Here is a 14,141-nt window from a genome sequence, read left to right as displayed (position 1 = left end):
TTTGAATATAGACTCACAAGCAGGCCCAATGGGATTGTTACCAATCTGTTGGACAAACAACATTTATAGCAATGAAGATGCCTCTTTTATATCTTCTGTGTTACTTTTATTTTTCTTACAGAATGTACTCTATAGCTTCGTTTTCCTTGTGTGTAAAATATAAACTATGCATATGAATAAATTATGTAGGTGTTAAAACTTTTTTTAAAATTATCAGAGTCAGTGAACTCAGGGGGCTTCCATAGCCTTGGCAGCTCATGACAAGAGCCTAGGGTGATTACTGATGCCATAAACAAGAGTGTCAATTTGTTAAGTCAACAACAGGAGTCACTGTGCACTTACTCCTCATGTAGGATCTTTGTCCTTAGTGTGCTGTACATTGAGATTTAATGCTATAACTAGTACTCAAACAGTATTTTTCACTTTGTGTTTCTGTGTGGGAGCCAACTGTTGAAATCTTTACTTAATGTATGCTAAACTGATCTTCTGTATATAAAGAGAAACGAAAATGAATCTTGATGTGAATGGAAGGGGAGAGGGAGTGGGAAAGGGGAGGGTTGCGAGTGGGAGGGACGTTATGGGGGGGGGGAGCCATTGTAATCCATAAGCTGTACTTTGGAAATTTATATTCATTAAATAAAAGTTAAAAAAAATACTTTTTTTTTTAAAATTTATCTGAAAAGCAGAGTTACAGAGAGAATGAGCGAGAAAAGTAGAGACAGAGATCTTCCTTCCACTGGTTCATTCCCCAGATGGCAGCAACAGCTGGGGTTGGGCCAGCAGCCAGGAGCTTCTTCTGGGTTTCCCATGTAGGTGCAGGGCCCTAAGGAGTTGGACCATCCTTGGCTGCTTCCCCAGGAACGTTAGCAGGCAGCTGGATTGGAAATACAGGAGCTGGAACTGAAATTGGCACCCATATGTGATGCTAGCACTGCCAATGCCGGCTTAATTTGCTGTGCCACAGTGCTGGCCAAGTGGGGAGCAGGAAGAGTTCACACAGTTTATGTCTCGTATGTTTTTTTTTTATTATTATTTATTTTTTTGACAGGCAGAGTGGACAGTGAGAGAGAGAGACAGAGAGAAAGGTCTTTCTTTGCCGTTGGTTCACCCTCCAATGGCCGCCGCAGTTGGCGTGCTGGAGCCGGTGCACCGTACTGATCCGATGGCAGGAGCCAGGTACTTATCCTGGTCTCCCATGGGGTGCAGGGCCCAAGTACTTGGGCCATCCTCCACTGCACTCCCTGGCCACAGCAGAGAGCTGACCTGGAAGAGGGGCAACCGGGACAGAATCCGGTGCCCCGACCGGGACTAGAACCCAGTGTGCCGGCACCACAAGTGGAGGATTAGCCTAGTGAGCAGCGGCACCGGCCTGTCTCATATGTTTTTCTATAGCCAGGAAGTTACCATTGCATTTTCTATTACTAATTAAATCAGCACTTTATAGATTGTGTCACTAAAAGTATTCTTCTAAATTTTGGCAAATTAATATTATTTGTGATCAGTGTATAGAGGTTGTAACAACAATAAATGCATGATAATTTTGTGCTTCAGACATTAATTTTCTCTGCTTTCTCCATGGTTATATTTATCCTGTATATCTGTAGAAAAGAATGGTTAATTATATTCATATCTGTGTCATTCTGTGCTAAAGACACTTTATAGGTTTTTTTCTTTCTTTCTTTTTTTTTAATTACCTAATTCATTTGAGAAACAGAACAGAGAGATCAAGTGCTCCTGTTCACTGGCTCAATCCCCAAATACCTGCGGTAGCGAGAGTTAAGATGGGCTGAATCCAGAAGCCAGGAACTTAATCTAGGTCTCCCTAGTGGGTGGCTGGGACCGGTAATTTAAGCAATTGCCACTGCCTTCCTAGTCTGAATTAGCAAACAGCCAGAGTCAGGAGTTGGGGCTGAAATCCTACTCTGTCAAGCACATACTACAAAGACATATATGACTTTTAGTATTCACTGAATACTGTGCACATCGCTTCTAGTCACTCTAAAATTTCTGCAATATTTTCTCCTTGTTAGGAAACTGCCATCCAAGCAAATGTTATGGTATATCGATGAATATGGGAGAGTATCTTCACTGTTTTGTTCTTTTAGTACTCCTTTTTTTTTTTTTTTTTTTTTGACAGGCAGAGTGGACAGTGAGAGAGAGAGACAGAGAGAAAGGTCTTCCTTTTGCCATTGGTTCACCCTCCAATGGCTGCCGCGGCCAGCGCGCTGTGGCCGGCGCACCGCGCTGATCTGAAGTCAGGAGCCAGGTACTTATCCTGGTCTCCCATGGGGTGCAGGGCCCAAGGACTTGGGCCATCCTCCACTGCACTCCCTGGCCACAGCAGAGAGCTGACCTGGAAGAGGGGCGACTGGGACAGAATCCGGTACCCTGACCGGGACTAGAACCCGGTGTGGCAGCGCCGCAAGGTGGAGGATTAGCCTATTGAGCCATGGCGCCGGCTGTCTTTTAGTACTTCTTACACTACTAAATAAGACTATAGAACATTACCCTGAAGGGAAAACTTCAAACTACTTAGAATTTTTTAAAAATTATTTTTTACAAAGATTTATTTTATTTATTTGAAAGTCACAGAGAGAGGTAGAGACAGAGAAAGAGGTCTTCTATCCACTAGTTCACTCCCCAGATGGCTGCCACGGGCCAGAGCTGTGCCCATCTGGAGCTAGGAGCCAGGAGCTTCCTCCAGGTCTCCCACACAGGTGCAGGACTTGGGCCATCTTCTACTGCTTTCCTAGACCATAGTAGAGAGCCGGACAGGAAGAGGAGCAGCTGGGACTAGAACTGGTGCCCATATGGGATGCTGGCGCTCCAGGCCAGGGCTTTGACCTGCTGCACCACAGTGCCAGCCCCTTATAATTTAATATTGAAAAAATTCTTTTGGCCCCTTTAGCACTGGGAATTTCTCACTGCTTACTTTTTTTTCCTGCCACTATCCTCCCTTCCTCCTCCCTTCATTTCTGTGCTTCCCTAATTTCACATATTTATGCATGTCTTAGTTAACACAGTTTAATTTCACGAAGAGAATTATTCAGGCCATACTGTCTGACCCTGGCTACCTTTCAAAGTGTTTTTCTCAAAGGAGACAGTTCCATTGCTATGAAGAAGTCTGAGGCCAACTTCAGGACTGTTATTGAGCAATTTTGTTGTGGCTATAAAAGAAATAATAGATGAAAAAAGTTTAAATGCAAGTTGAATTTTCGTCTTAGTGATGATGGGGATTAAAATTCTGCTAGCTATAGGGCAATACCTTTTTATTCAACATTTTTCTGTGAAAGGTTTTCAAACATGCAGAAAAGTTTGACTACTGGTTTCTGGCTGTTATAAACATTTTTGTGTGACATACTATCTTAACATAAGAGTATATTTTATATCTGACTTAATATAATTTTTTAGAAAAATTTTTCAAGTTATTTATGTCATCCTTATAACTCATCTTTGTTAAAGTTTTAATTAACCAGTGTTTAAAAACCCTATGTACTTTTGATTTGCTTAATAATTCTTTCATTTATTCACCAAATCAAGAAAACTTTATTGAGCTTCAACTATATTCCAATTATACAGCTAGGTATTCACTAATCATGCTTAATAAGTAGGACCTCTACTCTTAATGTGTATATGTGAGGCTTCTCTCAGTCCACTGGGGAAAACAAGCATATACAAAACTAGCACTGTAAATTAGGGCCATAATAGTTTTTCAGAGAAGTGGTTGATTAGAATTGAAATTAGATATGCATTTCTTCCTATAGAGTGATCACACTGCTGGCCAGTACTGGCAAACTATAATTTATCCACAGTCTCTTCATTTTTATTTGGATTGATGGGATGCAATTTTAAAATAGATAGGCAAAATTAAGAGTTGTCATGTAATTAGGACACTAGGACACATACAGCTGACTTTATAATGGTGGTTTCAATGACAAAGCCATCTACTTAGTGAGGAACTTATTTGTGTAAACCACCCCTGCCCCCCACCACCCTGGACATTGCTTTTCCACCCATTATTAAGGCCTCTGAAACCTTTGCTCTTTGTCCATTATTGCAATATAGCTTTTGTTTTTCTCCCTTCTCCTTTGCAAAGTCTCTTTGGAGAATGTTCTTGTGAAAAATCTTAAAATATCCTAACATTTTTTTTTTCCTGTTCAGCCTCACATATAGAAACATCATTGATTTCTGAGAAAAAGACTCAGCAAAAGTATGCTTTGGATAGTAGTAAATGATTTAGAAATTTGACTTTATCTCCTTTTGAAAATTTAACAAATGAAAAAAGTCTCACCCTTCACATACTTTAGGAAGTATTTAGTTGTGAACATAACAGCTCTAAACAGGGTATATTGAAGTCTAAAAAGAATGAAATTGGGAGCAGGCAGTTAGCCCATGCCCCACATACCAGTGCCTGGATTTGATTCCAGCTCTGGCTCCTGACTTGAGCTTTCTCTCAGTGCAGACCCTGGGAGGCAGCTGTGAAGGCTTAAGCAACTGTGCTATTGGTACCTTGTGGAAGACCTGGATTGTGTTCTTGGCTCCTGGCTTTTTGCTTCTTGCTATATTATGTTATCTCAGGAAAATCACCTAACCTCTCTGTTTCTTCATTTTGAAAATGAGGCTAGAAATCGTCTCCATCGCAGAGGGTCTTGTTTAGGATTTAATGAATTAATAAATGCAAAATACCAGAACAGTTCCAGGGACATAGTAAGCACTTAAGCATTGACTAGAATCATCATAATAATTACGTTTTTAAATTCAATTTTTTCCTTTTATATTTAACTTTTTTATTATTCTATGAAAAGGCTGAAGTCAAGGTTGCTTACATGACTTTCTCAGCATCTAAAAACTATTCATGGCAATTCTAGGACTGGAAAAAAAATTTAAAAATTTTAACATCCTTACAATTTATAAGAGTTTTAGGTTCATTGTAAATTGGAGAATTGGAGGTAACAGCACAGCGATTTCCTGTATACTCCCTTCCCTCATGCATGCATAGCCTCTCCCATTATCAACATAACTTCACTGTAGAGGTATATGTGTTATATATGATGAACCTACTCTGATGTGATTTTAACTCAGTTTATAGTTTATATTGATTCATTTTTTTTAAAAAGATTTATTTATTTAAAAGGCAGAGCTACAGAGAAAGGCAGAGAGAGAAGGTGAGAGAGGTCTTCCATCTGCTGGTTCACTCCCCATATGGCCACAACAGCTAGAGCTATGCCGATCTGAAGCCAGGAGCCAGTAGCTTCTTCCAGTTCTCCCATATGGTGGGTGGAGGGGCCCAGGAACTTGGGCCATCTTTCACCGCTTTCCAGGCAATAACTGTGAGCTGGATTGGAAGTGGAGCAGCTGGGACTTGAACCGGTGCCCATATGGGATGCTGGCACTGCAGGTGACAGCTTTACCCGCTACACCGCAGCGCTGGCCCCAAGATTCACTTTTGGTGTTATATATTCTATAGGTGTGAAAAAGTGTATGTCATATATCCACCGTTATATTATCCATGGTAATTTCAAAGCCCTAAAAATCCTTGGTGTTCTTTCTGTTTGTCCCTCACTTCTCCTTAACTACTGGCAACCAGTGCTGTTTTCACTGTCTCCATAGTTTTGCGTTTTCCAGAATGTCAGATAGTTGGAATCATTCAGTGTATAGCCTTTTCAGATTGGTTTCTTTCACTTAGTAATATGCATTTAAGTTTCTTCAGTGTTGTTACATGGCTTAATTGCTCACTTCTTTTTAGCCATGAATAATGTTGCATTGTCTGGATGTCCCATAGTTTATTCATTCAAATACTAAAGGACATCTTGGTCCTACCCAATGTGGAGGATTATGAATAAAGCAGCTGTAAACAGCTGTAAACCTGTTCTCAACTCCTTTGCATAAATACTAGGATGTGTAATTGCTGGATCATATGTGCCATTTTGCATTCCTACCAGCAATGAATGAGAGTTCCTGCTGCTCCATATCCTCATCAGCACTTGGTGCTGTCAGTTGTTCTGGAATTAGGTCATTATAATAACTGTGTAGTGGTATCTCATGATTTTAATTTATATTTGCATGATGACATATGATATACATCATCTTCTGTATGCTCAGTGTCATCTCTGTGTATTTGGTGATGTTCATGTTAAGGTCTTTCACGCACTTTTACAAGTTTGCGAGAGATCACCTCCATTTGCTGGTTCACTCCCCAAATGCCTGCAAAGGGCCGGAGCTGGAGCCAAAGCTGTGAGGTAGGAATTCAGTTCTGGTTTCCCACATGAGTGGCAGGGTCCCAACTACTTCAGTCATCACCAGTGCTCCCAAGATCTGCATTATCAGGTAGCTGGAATCAAGAGGTAGAGATGTGTGTTGAACATAGGCAGTCCAATGTGTGGAAACACCTGCCCCCCATTTTTGCCTTTTTAAATGTAGCTATTTAGTTGTTCTTAAGAAGGTGAAAAGCCTTCTTGGTTCTTTACATTCCTGAAAGCAAATACTACCTAGTTTTTATGCTTTTATTATAGTAAGATAAAACTATCTAGAGCTTTGTTTTGAAAAGTAAGTGAATACAAATATCCAAATTGAATAATTCTTTCACAATGATTGTTGTGTGCTTTTTTGGTTGTGTGATTTTTTGGCATTTTTCTTAATATAGTGAATAAAGCTTCAGAGAGAAAATAGAGCAATAGTAGAAAAACCAAACTGCAGGGAAGAGTAATTAGGGGCAAGATGCCTTCTGGTACCTTGGATGCACTAAGTGTATTTTGAAGATGTTTTTATATAGACATCTGACTAACAATAGAGGTCTGGTAAATCAGTTTTAGTGTGTCTGTTCTTTCTTAAGTAACTTGCCTTGAGAGGGTTAAACGCTATCACAGCACCAAAGAAGTAGAACTGGTGGTTTATAATGAGACCAAAAAGCTTGGACTCTAGATTCCTTGCTAGAACTTTCCTAGGACAATTTGTAGAATATATGGCTAGACAGTCCCTTCTAATCTATATGGGTTATATTCCATTACAATAACTGAAATAATACTCATCTGTGTTCTGATATTCTAAAAAAAATTTATGACTCAGGGAAGGATATACTTGATCTATAAGTTATATATTATAGTAGCTATTTACTTTTTAATTGAAAACCGATTTTTAAATGAAGGAATTTAAACTTATATAGTAATTTTATTTAAGCAAATGGACACATTCTAATGTTTGAAGCATGTTAAAACATTAAGCCATATGAAAAGCATGATTTTACAGTTAATGTGATTATTGTTGCCCAAATGTAGGCTTTGAGTAAGTCAGATGCACACATATTGTTTATTTTTGTGTATATGTGTAAATGTTTTTTTAGAAAATTTCAGTGCTATTTCAGTGTTTCTAAGTTCTCATCTAAATGACAAACTGCAGAAACATATAGGTGGGTGTCTAGATAGATACAGTGCTAGAATGAGGTATGACTCATCAAGCAGAGTTTAGTTTAAAAAAAATGAGGCAGGAAGAGAGAGGCTTGAAACTAGTTTTGATGTTTGTAATCCCATAGCTGCAGATTTATCACTCACAGGAGAAAAGGCTACTGGGAGTAGGAAAATTGGGTGGGGAGCTTGTAATGAGATAAAATATGTAATAACAGCATTATTTTGGTGCTAGTACATTAAAAAGATGGTTAGAAGTGTCAGACAAAACAGTTTTTCATTTTCTATTAAGCAAGGTTTTTAAGAAGCATTGCTTATTTTTATTTTTTCCACCTATTAAAGATTAAGGGATATCTGTTGTAGTTTCATATTTCTGTGAAATCTTGTCCTGCTTGTGGTGGTAGCTCCTTATGAGATTTGTTTCTGTTGTTGTAACACCGTGCACTCTATGCATTGCACCTGTTCATACAGAGTATATTGCATTGTGATATTTGTAGAGCTAGATGCTTCAAATAAGAAGCCAATCTGCCTTCTAGAGTACCAGCCTATTAGTTACTTAATTAGACTTAATTCTGTTTTTGTATGCAATTTTATATATGGTCTGGATTTATTTACTGAGCAATGATTCCTTCTATCAATTTTGTCTGAGATCAGTTTTCCTTTTGTATGGAGTCTGTTTCTTACAGAACATCCTTAAAGGCTGCTCTGACTTTAAAATCATACTAGGCTTTTGTCAGAGCAGATTTGTTGACATTCTTCTCCCATTAAAAAATAAATTTAAAAGATTGCATAAATAAGCTATGCATTTCACTGTTTCCTGCTAATATGCAAAAAATGTATTTATGATAATTACATGTACTGTGTGCCAGAACTGAAACAATACATTCCTCATAATGGAGCATAAATAAAGAAGGTGGAGCCAGCTGCTCTTAAACTGTTTATTTGCAAAGCAGTAATAATATAGAGAATATACCTTTGTCACTTTGTTAGTCTGGCAGCACTGAACCTGTTGCTGCATTAGACGAGTTGCGTTTTGCTGGATAGGGGAAGGAGGGCTGTCTGCTGTCTGGTAGGAGGGCTTTGTCTGTGCCTTTCTCTCTGTTTCTTTCTGTTTTTCTTTCTCTCTCTCTCTCCACTTCTCTCTCTCTCACACAGTCGCTTGCTGTGTCTCTGTCTCTCCCTCTCTCTCTGCCCCCCTCCCTCTCTTGCTCTCTCTCTTCCCGTCTCAGTGGTTTGTAAGGTAGGTTGCAGTGTGTGTATATACACAACATCAAGAGCAGGAAAATGGACTCATTAGGGAGGCAGGCAGTCATTACCACTCACACTGTACTTCCAGGGAGACACCGATTATGAGAAGAGAAACTCAGCGCTGGGGAAGAAGGTAGGGCAGACAACTTTCATAAAAAAAAAATCCTACTTCCTCAATCCCCCCTTCTATCATCTCCTGTAGCCTCCAGTGTTTTTATTCTTTCTTCTTTGCATTTTAATTTCCAGATTTAAGTTTGACAGAGCTAATGCTAGCTTAAAACGTGTAATATTTATAGGAGGCCAAATCTCTACTAATTTCTGCTAATTTTCTTCCTACTTATTTAAGGGTGTGCCCTTATGATTCAGTTTTATTACTTTAAAAATAATTACAAACAAACCTATTTTTTTTCTCAGAAAAGTACCAAATAAATCAGAATCTTTCACTCTTAAAACAGACCCTTCCGTATGTTTGTCTCTTTGCTTTTCTTGTCTGTTTATGCAATTCCATCTGTCTGTCTACATATCATGTTGTCCTTATTTATTGCTAACTGGATTTTGTCAGCTATTTGCCAGTGAGTTTTTACTGCAGATCCAGTAGTGGGTATTACTAAATTGAGACTCTTGTTCTTTGTTTTACCTTGAAGTTTAAAGTCCATATTTACAGTTTAAATCCTTGAAGCAGGTTGAATACTTTTTGTCCGTGTATTTGTTTGATGGCATTGGACAAGATGAGGGGTTGTTGCTGAGGGTGGGTAAGAATCAAGTAATTATTTTTGCCATAACACATACAGAAATATTACATCTGAGGGATATATTTTCAGAAGAAAAAGGTACTCTGCTTTCTAACTTTTATTTTGTAAATGGACTTTTACATGTAGAGGGGCATCACTGTGGTTAGTAAGAATGTAAACTTTCTTAACAAGCAGTTTTTATCCTAGGACAGTTTCCTTTTAGTATGTGACTGTTTATTTATGCTTGGGTAGGGAGGGGTAAGGGGCTGGCCATCTTTTTACAAAGTGGAAGCTATGAAGTGTATCAGGCCATCTTGCACAACAACTGTAAGTATTCATTTAACGTTTCGGGGACCAAAAATAATGTATTTGTTTTTTCAAATATAGTTTTGAGGAGCTTTCTCTCCCCATTATTTCTTTTTTATGGTGAGAAAAGTTACATTTCAAACTAGCTGACGTTGTTAGAGTTTTCTTAGAATAGTGTTCTTCGAAATTCAAAGGAGTAGTTAAATAAGGTCCATTCGAAATAGGCTTCCTAATGGAGTTTTATTCAGATAAGTCCAAAAGTAAAACTGCTATTCATTTGGTAAGAATTAAGTCATAGTAGGACACAAATGTTTTCAGCATATACATGAGCAGTGACAGAAAATGGATGCTGATCTGTAGAGATCTTTGATGATAACAATCAACTTTTTATAATAAATTATTTATTTAATAGAAGTGGCAGACTTTTTTTTTTTTTTCTTAATTCCATTAGGCCTCTCTGATAGCACAAAGAAGTCCATGAAGCAATATTCTTAACCCACCTGGGACACCAGTACAGATTCCCAAACACATTCTGAAGGTTCAAGCCGAGTAAAATGTTTATTAAAAATCTATTATTAAAGGATGGTGGTGAACTTTTGCTACTAAATGTCCCCCTCCTTTTTTACCATTTCTTTTTAAAAAATGTATTCTGAGAGTTTTAACATTCTTATCTTGCCCAAACTGTCTTCAGCTGAAAAGGCCAGCTTCGACCATGAACTGGACAAATACTGAGTACACTCAGTCAGGTCCTGTCAGAGGTTGTTTTCTTCTCCCAAGGTCTAAGGAGAACTGTGTGGGGAGTCTTGAAAGTGTATGTTAGCATGGTACTTAGTAAGTTGTGTTTCAGATATAATTGCTTCCATTTCAGACTCTGATGCAACAATCATTTTCCAAACTAATATGTCAAATGTGTGTGTATTTCATGCACCTGTCATTTTCTGTAGTAGGATTGTGAGAACTATCTGAAATTCTACTTTTTTCCCAAAAGGAGTCTTCATCTATCCTTTGACCAGCTATTCTCTTTTTCTGTATACATGTATGTGTGGAGATACCTATGTGTATATAGTTATATTTATATATAGTCTTACAGATTTTGGGCGAAGGAATCAGAATATTTGCAGATATTATATTTTTAAAAATTTCATGTTAAGTATATTTGTGGTAATAACCAGTAAAACAGTGGCAAAACATTCAAGAGAAAATGAACACTTATTTTAACTTTCTAGAAAGAATAGAAGCAAATAAAAATGTAGTCATTTTATGGTTGGTTTAATTTTTAAAATGTGTATATGCTTTCTTTTGCATGACAATCCTTAGCCTACAATGGATCTAAAATATTTTTAGTATGAAAAATAATCTTGGCCTTTTCTGGGAGGGACTGTCACAATCTAAATACAGCAGGGCATTGTAGAATGTGAAAAAGTAAACTTACAACCAGTGTGCTCTGCTGTAGAGGGATTTGGAAAGCTGAAAGGCTTGTGTCACAGGAGGGCTACAGTGTGCCAGAAAAATTCATTAACCAGTCTTGCTTGCTATGGTGGACCTTTCCCATCAGCACATGAAATCTGTCTGTTTAGATCCCCAAAGTCTTGGTCCGGTCACAGTGTGTTTCACTTTAATGTTGGAACAGACAGTTATCTAACACACCCACATGAGGAAGTGCTCTAAAGCAGTTATTTCATGCTTTGCCATGCCCTGTAGCTAAAACAATTTGGTACTGAGTGACGCGTGTGTGCTTTTTAACTCCTATCCGATGAAAATCGGCTTGGGCTCTTTGAAAAGGACCAAAATAGTGCAATGCTGGACAGTATAATTCAAATGCTAAGCACATCCCAGTTTATACTTAAATTTTTTTTTCTTGCTTAAGGGGAGAATCACTGTTTATTTTTCATATAAAGACTATATAGTGCTTTCCTGGATTTTACTGATTACGGTTTCAAAAACTACAGATACTTTTCCTTCTTCACATTTTTTTCTAGAAGGCTATATTCATCAAAAGGATAGCAGCTGCATACTTTTCCCTGAAATGTTAACAAATAAATGGCATTCCTGTTTATTTATCTATTTTTGAATTTTAATGATTAGTCCTTGTGCTAATTAACAAATTCCTGTATTCATAAAATCTGGCACTACATAAATATCCAATTGTGCAATTATCTACACATGTTCTGGCTTTCTATAAATATAGAAATTATCAGTGGATGTGTTCATGGACGTGCCCAACCTCGAGTAGTGGCTGGTTATGCTGCCACATAGGAAGCCAACTTCAGGCCCTGAGCAAATGTGTTGCCCCAGGGTCTGGCAAGGTGTGTGGAAGCAGCATCTGGCTCACGTTGCTAACCAGTCATCTTTTCTGGCAAAGGAAGGACTGGTGTTGACATTCTTTGAATGCTGCTAGTTCCAGCCTTCTTTAGCCCCAAAGGTGGCCTCTTGAGTCTAAATATTGATAATGGACCTTAGAGTAGACTTATCCTATAGGCCTCTTTAGCAACATATCTTAACAAATTGCATTTTTTAGCAGAAACTATGCTTTACTGGACTTCTACAAAAGTATAATATTATGCCCATCCTCATTTTCTGAACTAGCAAGGCTCTAAGTTAGTGTGAGAAGTCACTAAGCTCTGAAATGAAAGTCTGAGTATTTTCATGTGTATAGCTGTGTAACTAATATAAGAAATTATAGAAATCAAGTATCATTTACATAGAAACAGTTTACATCAAGAACAATAAACATTCGTGTTTGGGCAAGTGTGTACCTGCTAGAGTAATTATTTAGTTAGAATCCAAACCCTTTAAAATGACTTTTTCATGTTGTAGGCCATTTTGTTTATCTCATATATATAATTACTAGGATTATTTTTAAGGCTACTAGAGTCAGATTGGTCATTTTATTCTTATCTGTAAACCTTCAAGTCATATGTAGAATTCATAAGTGTTTTACAGAAGTTGAAACCTGTAATTTTCTTGGAAAACCTATGTTTCATGTGTTTCTATTGCTTAGGGCACTTCTAGGATTTTGCAGATATCCCAGAACTCTAGCCAATGTCAAATGGTTAGCAAGATTTTCACTACTTACCAAAGACCCAAAGGCAGTCTCCATATCTTAGAAGTCTAGAGAATGTCCAGATTCATGTTTTCCTGTTACACAGATGTTACACATTTAATCGTCAAATAATGTTGATGCCAACTAAGCTTAATATATCAAAGATATTGTTGAGTTCTGTGAGTTCTAATTTCAGCATAGGCATGTTTTTCAGGCTGTGGAAGAAATAATGCCATCTATTATTACTATCATGTATACAGTAACCACTATAACAGATGTTGGAAACAGCATTCAAGGGCTTATAAGAAAAAAAGGGCTTCTCTGCCACTGTAGCTATTCAACTGTAATAATGAGTAAGTGGCGTGCTATTTCTGCATTAAACTGTGGAAAAATTATGCTCAACTTTGGCTTCATAACCTGTCTTCTACTCTAGGATCAAGCCTTCTGGTGATTCTACAGTTCACTTGAAAGTAATCAGCTTGCAGGCATGGAGCTTGCCTGTCTGGGATCTTTTGACACTAAACTTTAACTCCAGAGTGGGTGTTTTGTAGGTCAGTTAACCAAGGCAACTCTTGTATATCTGCTTTAACTTAGGAAAAGTTAACTACTGAAAGTGAAAATACTAAGACAAGGAGCAAGGATTATGAGTTCATTGACCCATTTAGTTTTCAGATAGAAGTTAAATATATTGTTAATAATTATGAATATTCATTTTTTGCTTTTGAAATTCTGATGGTAACTGCAGCATAGTATGTATACCTTCGTGCTATTAGAAGTAATTTTGGTATTGAAAGCCTTTGCCTTGAGATATGATGAATCTAATGTTCTTATGTGCATTATGTATTAAAATTTTAAGAATTTATTTGACATTTTTCTATAGTGAATTACTAATATGAGGATTTAAATTGAATGAATATAAAATTATTTAATGGAGTCTGGGGGTTTTGGAGATTGAAAAGCTTCCCAACAAGTTAACACTAAATATGTAGAAATGGCAATAATTATGAATCATATATATAGTATTATTTTATTCTCAGGAAAATTCTTGTTTGAGCTATTTTTAAAATCATAAAATTTAAATTGTTTAAATTTTTAAAATAAATTCTTTGAATATGTGCTATTTTTACCTTTCCTTTCAAAAATATTCTGTGGATTACTGTTATAATCAAACTATGATTTGTTGTTAAAAATTCCTTTTATAGAATTTTTCCAGTAAATGTAATGTAATTGAGAGAAAATTAAAGAAATGTTGTCAGTTTGTTCAAGCACCAACTTGAAACTTAGTGAAAGCTAATACTAACATAAAACTGTGAATGTTCTATGCTATCTAGTTTTTTGGTTGCTGTATGTATGTGTATGAAAACTATATGGTTATAATTTTAAATGAAAACATTTTATTTAAATGCCAATACA

General features: G+C 37.1%; 1 protein-coding gene and 1 long non-coding RNA gene across 48 annotated transcripts in view; one reads left to right on the top strand and one right to left on the bottom strand.

Moving 5' to 3' along the window:
• Window positions 1-14,141, top strand: part of ZBTB20 (zinc finger and BTB domain containing 20) — an 873,240-nt gene that overhangs the window by 29,422 nt on the left and 829,677 nt on the right. For 16 of the 47 annotated variants that reach the window (XR_016233101.1, XR_016233102.1, XM_070072135.2 and 13 more), the window contains exon 1: window positions 8,412-8,781. The exons of the other annotated variants lie outside the window; for them this stretch is intronic. The gene's annotated coding sequence lies outside the window, so the exon portion shown is untranslated. Of the gene's footprint in view, window positions 1-8,411; window positions 8,782-14,141 lie in introns of those variants that run through there. 47 annotated transcript variants of the gene reach the window in all.
• LOC127493980 (uncharacterized) lies at window positions 4,649-8,500 on the bottom strand. Its single transcript, XR_007924660.3, has 2 exons — window positions 8,374-8,500; window positions 4,649-6,331 (listed from the first exon to the last, which is right to left on the bottom strand). It is a non-coding gene; the product is annotated as an uncharacterized LOC127493980 (long non-coding RNA).

The sequence above is a fragment of the Oryctolagus cuniculus genome, chromosome 4, assembly GCF_051225735.1.
Source record: "Oryctolagus cuniculus isolate XC-2025 breed Fujian yellow rabbit chromosome 4, ASM5122573v1, whole genome shotgun sequence".
NCBI lineage: Eukaryota > Metazoa > Chordata > Mammalia > Lagomorpha > Leporidae > Oryctolagus > Oryctolagus cuniculus.
The sequence above is the reverse complement of the archived record's forward strand: the minus strand, read 5'-3'. Positions and strand labels throughout refer to the sequence as shown.